Below are 6,000 nucleotides of genomic sequence, written 5' to 3' on the forward strand. Positions count from 1 at the left end.
AAGTGTCGTTATAATATCTTTTTAACCACTCGCGGTACGGGGATTCCGGTTTGAAGGGTCTCTTAGGTTGTTGGATTTCAGAAGTGCTATATGTCAAAATGATCCTGCCCTCCGGTGTTTTATGTCTGCCCCTGTCTGTACATAGTGGGTGAAGAGTATTGTTTTAACGCTTATATAATAGTAATAATAGCAAGACTATTAATTAGTCTTGTTGAACATTAGACTAAACTCTAGTGGTAATGATACTAGGTTTTGTCAAAGGAAAATTATTTTAAGAGTAACGAAGAGATGTCCGAGTGCCGAGTCACCACCTTTACAGGTGAGTGCATAGTTACTTTCATCTTACACATAGATATGAAGTATTTTATATAAATTACATGTTATGTGTGTATACTGTCTTCGGAAATGCTTTGATAACGTATTTATCATTTTTTCTGGGAACAAATTCCGCAACATTTTTATTAAAAGAGGTACTCTGATTTTTATAAAGCATAAACAAAATCGGTCTTTTCTGGCCGTGAAAATGGGGATGTCACAATAAGCGTCAAAAATGACTTTTTAATAGAATATTATTTAGAATAATTAATCTTCACCAAGTTATAGTATATGTCACAAGGGTTCCGTACATATACAGAACGCTGAAATCCGAGTTATAACGAAGAAGTTATGAACCGTCGAAGTTTTACGGCAAAACCGACACGACACCGGGAATCGTAAAAAGTGAGTTTCCGATAAAATAATTTTTAGACTTATCGATCTAAATTAAAGTCTTAGTATACGTTAAACCTAGAGCGTGCATAAAAAGAACGTCAAAATCTGACTTCGTATGAGGAAATTATGATGTTTCTAAGATTTAGCATGACAGTGCACAACCCGAAATTCGAATGTTAGATCGATCGATTTTTAGCCGACACAGCCTAAATTATAATTGAAGATCTCATTAATAGGAGCTCAACGATATAAAGACAGACGAAAACGGACGTCGGATGACAAAGTTATGAATTTTTAACGGACTTTATCTGTCTAAGTCTGTTAAAATATAACTTTAAAAATAAATCAAAATTAGCCGATAGAGTCTAAACGAAATTTGTAGATCATGTTTCCGCCTACGCGTGGATATAAAGAACGTCAAAAATGGAGCTCGTATGCGAAAGTTACGGATTTTAGAAGATAATTAGTTTTTGGGGTAATCTGCGAGTGACACGTGGCGCAATCTGGGCCACACCTTCTTCCCCACGGCTTGGAACAAGATGGTGACACGTGGCAATGAACGCCCTGCATTCATCTAGAGAACGCGCCGCGTTCGCGAACACCCTGCATTCGTCTCTTGAACGCACTGCGTTCGACCCTCCGCCCAGCCTATAAATAGAGCTCGTTTCTTCTCATTTTTCCTCACCAATTCACTCCAACTCTCTCCCAAACAGCCCCAAACCCTCAAGGTTTTTCCCTAGCACCTCCAAGGTGTTAGAAGCAAGTCCCGGAGCGTCGGAAAGCCCCGAGAAGAAGAGCTTTCGACTCAGAAGTTCTGCCCGCGCAGAGCCCGGTTCCTCGCTAAAACCCCTGTAAGTTGAGTTATGCTTACCCTACTTTAAGTATAACTTATGTTTAAGTTCATTATCGTTATTATGAACCTATAAACAAGATTTATCAGTGATTCCAATTCGTTATACTGATTGATCTACTTACGGGGATGATTTCTAGGTTGTGATTTAGTGAGGTGTTTAAAGTGGGATTTCCAAACAGTATACTTCGTATACCAAACGGACCCTACCTCCGATATGATCCTACCTAGTTGTTCCTTACTTAATAGATCATGAAAGTAGACTTTGAGTTACTGATAAATCTAGACTAATAATTAGTCGCAATAAAGATTATACTAAGACTTAGCGATAATAATGCTAGATTACGTCAAAGGAAAAGAAAATTGCTAGAAGCGAAGCGCTGCTCGAATTTCGAGTTGTCACTTTAACAAGTGAGTGCATAGTTACTTTCATATTACACATATATATGACGTATTTAATATAAATTATGTGTTATGTGTGCAAACTGTATGTGTTCTTGATATCTATGTTGGATGAACAATTCATACATGCTTTTAATGATTTAAGATGTATAAGTATTTTATATCTACACATATGTTGGGTAAAACATGGGTAGATGAATGATGAGAGATGAAAGATGATATAAGTAAACATTGGCAGCTATGGACTTAGTGCCTAATAGATAACATTGGCAGCTATGGACTTAGTGGCTAATAGATTACATTGGCGACTATGGACTTAGTGCCTAATAGATAACATCGGCAGCTATGGACTTAGTGCCCATTAGATAAACGCTGGTAGCTATGGACTTAGTACCCGATAAATGAACTTTGACAGCTATGGATTTAGTGCTTTACAGACGAGCATTGGCAGCTATGGACTTAGTGCCTGTCATATAAACCCTGGAAGCGATGGACTTCGGAATGAACGAATGCAGGATAAATGATTCTTAGGGTAGACCCTTAAGAATAACGAAGATAATGGGGATGGGTAATTAGGTTAATTGTTTGATGATTAAACACAATAACTATATTATTGTGGGTTGAAACCCCTATGTACTCACCAGGTTTCCCAACCTGGCCCACTCAGTTTATTTGTATCACAGGTGTCGATACAAAGCTACATTACCCTGAGAGATTAAAGGAGATGTAAATCACTAGTGTAAAAGAATGTAAGGTCTGTTTATGCTTATGTTTCTGTATTGACGATGACATCCCAATGTTTTAATATAAACAAATACATTTCTTCAGAAATGCTTTGATAAAACCTTTATCATGTTTTCTGAGAACAAAATTCCGCAACATTGTTCTTTAAAAAGGATACTTTGATTTTAAAATAATCATAAATAAAATTTTTAAAAATGAGCGTGAATTTGGGGATGTCATATATGGCCTACCCATGGCCACGTTGTGGCAATATCAAGTCAGAGCAGTTGCGGATCCCTTCTTTCCCCATATCGTGGTAGCCAACTCGCCACGTCGTGACTACTCTAGATAGACAACTTAATGGATTGAGCTCTCAATCCGTTAAGCCCTAAACTCATACTTTCCAGAAGGCTTCTTGGGATCCTAAAGGTCCATAAAAATCCAAAATATATGGACATGCAAGTCCGATGCATTTCTTTCTCTCATCTAGGTAAAAAAAATGGTAGAAATGGGGTCAATACCCCATGCAAGGCTTTCAACACTCACTGAACTTCAAAATTAGTAAGGTATAATGCTCTCGGGACTCTGCAGAGCCATAAAGTTGCTAAATTTATTACATCCAACCATTCAATCAAAACTAAGGACCAAAATAAGCTAAAATAACCTAGATCTATAAGAAAGAACCAACAAGATGAAAACTTGAGGACTTACAAGGAGTCCAGGAGATGCCCACAAGGATGGGGATGGATTGCTTGTTATATCTATGCACCAAACCTTCTTTTTCTTCCTTCAAAGTGTAACAAGAACACCAAAATGATCAAAAACCTCCAAAAGGGGCTAGGGTTTGCAAGAGGGCTTTAGGATGTGATGAAGGCTGAGGGTAAGGGAAACCCTAGCCGTCACTTCCCTTAAATAAGGCCGTAAGCCCGAAAATTTGGGTTTTACACACCTGCAACCCCCACGTGATGGAAAGCATCCTGTCACGTTGTGGGATTCCAAGCGAACACGTGTTTCATGCAAGGTTGTCATGTTGTGGTAACTCCTTCACCACGGCGTGGCCAACCATAATCTCAAAAATTACAGGATTAAATCCATATATGAATCTGGGTGTTACAATTCTCCCCGACTAGAATCAGACTTCATACTCGAAGTCCGACGCTGTAAACAACTCGAGGTAATGCTCTATTATCTCCTCCTCGGGCTCCCAAATCCACTCGGAACCCTTCTGGTGCTGTTGTTGCACTTTCACCATACCTATTACCTTGTTGCGCAAGGTCTTTGTCTTCATGTCGAGAATTACAACACGTCTCTCCACATAATTAAGTTTCTCATCAACCTGAATTTCATCCAAGGGAACCAATGTTGATTCATCAGCTAAAGACTTATGCAGTTGAGAGATATGAAATGTGTTGTGAATATGGCTAAGCTCGACGGGTAAGTCCAATCAGTATGCAGCCTTGCTCATGTGACATCCCCATTTTCACGGCCAGAAAAGACCGATTTTGTTTATGCTTTGTTTAAAAATCAGAGTAACTCTTTTAATGAAAATGTTGCGGAATTTGTTCCCAGTAAAACATGATAAATACGTTATCAAAGCATTTCTGAAGAAATGTATTTTTATTCATTTTAAAACATTTAGGATGTCATCGTCAATACAGAAACATAAGCATAAACAGAACTTACATTCATTATCAGTAGTGATTTATATCTCCTTAATCTCTCAGTGTAATGTAACTTCGTATCGACACCTGTGATACAAAGAAGCTGGAGTGGGTCAGGTTGGGAAACCTGGTGAGTACATAGGGATTTCAATCCCAAAATGTTATATCATATATAATTTAGAACACAAAATATACAATTTCCCCATATATATATATATATATATATATATATATATATATATATATATATATATATATATATATATATATATATATATATATATATATATATATATAATCAACTCTTACCCCACCCCGTTAATCCTCACAACGAGACTATCCATACTCTCGGACCTTAAATTTTAGCTCTTACCTAATCCATACTCTCGGATCTAATCCATGCTCTCGGATAAATAATTGTGCCCATTCCATACTCTCGGTTAGGGACAATTGGTCTATGTCCAAATCCATACTCCAGGATTAATGACGGATTCTGTGTCCTGCCCATACTCCCGGACTGAGGACAACTGACTATGTCTTAATCCATACTCCCGGACTAAGGACAACTAACTATGTCTTAATCCATACTCTCGAATTAAGGACAACTGACTATGTCTTAATCCATACTCTCGGATTAATGACAGTTGACTATGTCCAATCCATACTCTCAGACTAGGGACAATGACTATGTCTAATCCGTGCTCCTGGATCAATGACATATACTAAAGTTCTACTCTCTAAGTATAACTCAGTTGTACTCATAAGAAAATACTACCCAATGTTCCTGATAATTAATTTAGGTTTACTCTTTATCCTAAATTATCATATATAATCATGTATGTTCTTTAACACGTATTTCAGGCAACATCAAGTAACTCGCACATAAACATATAATTAATACTTCAATAAATACTTGTATTAAAATCATGTTCATGAAAGGAACTATGCACTCACTTGATTAGGTGGTGATTCCGAACTCAGACAACGCTTCGTTATCTCAAAATAATTTTCCTCGACAAAACCTAGTATCAATACCACTAGGGTTTAGTTTTAACGTTAACCGCGACTAATTAATAGTCTAGCTATTATTACTATTATATAAGCGTTAAATAACACTCAATATAACTCATAATAATAGCCCAAATAACTAGTTTAAGGTCCTAATAATGTTACTATAATTAAATAAAAGCTATATTAAATATAGTATAGGTGTAGCTCACTTACAGCGGGTTTTTATTAAAAATCGGGCTTCGCTGGAGCAGCGTTTCCGAGCCGAAAGCTTTTCTTCTCGGAGCCGTCGGGCGCTCCGGGGCTTTCTTCTCGTGCTAGGGAGGTTCCCTAGACTTGGGAGGGTTTAGGGAGGTTAGAGAGAAGTTAGAGAGAGAAAGAAAGGTTTGAAGGTGTGAGGAAATTATGAAGAGTTCATCTCTTATTTATAGGAATTGTATAGTAAAGTAGTCTCCAAGCTTCGTCCGTAACTTTTGCATACGAGCTCCGTTTTTGTCTATCTTTTTACCGTTGAATTTCTATTAATGAGATCTTCAACTCTCATTTAGACCTCGTTGGCTAATTCTCATTCTATCTCGGATTTACAAAACTGTATCGAATTCGCCGCGCTCGAAAAGTAGAGACTAAGCTTCGTCCATAACTTTC

The sequence above is a fragment of the Lactuca virosa genome, chromosome 5 (genome assembly GCF_052849685.1).
Source record: "Lactuca virosa cultivar CGN04683 chromosome 5, Lactuca_virosa_CGN04683_v6, whole genome shotgun sequence".
Taxonomy (NCBI): Eukaryota; Viridiplantae; Streptophyta; class Magnoliopsida; order Asterales; family Asteraceae; genus Lactuca; species Lactuca virosa.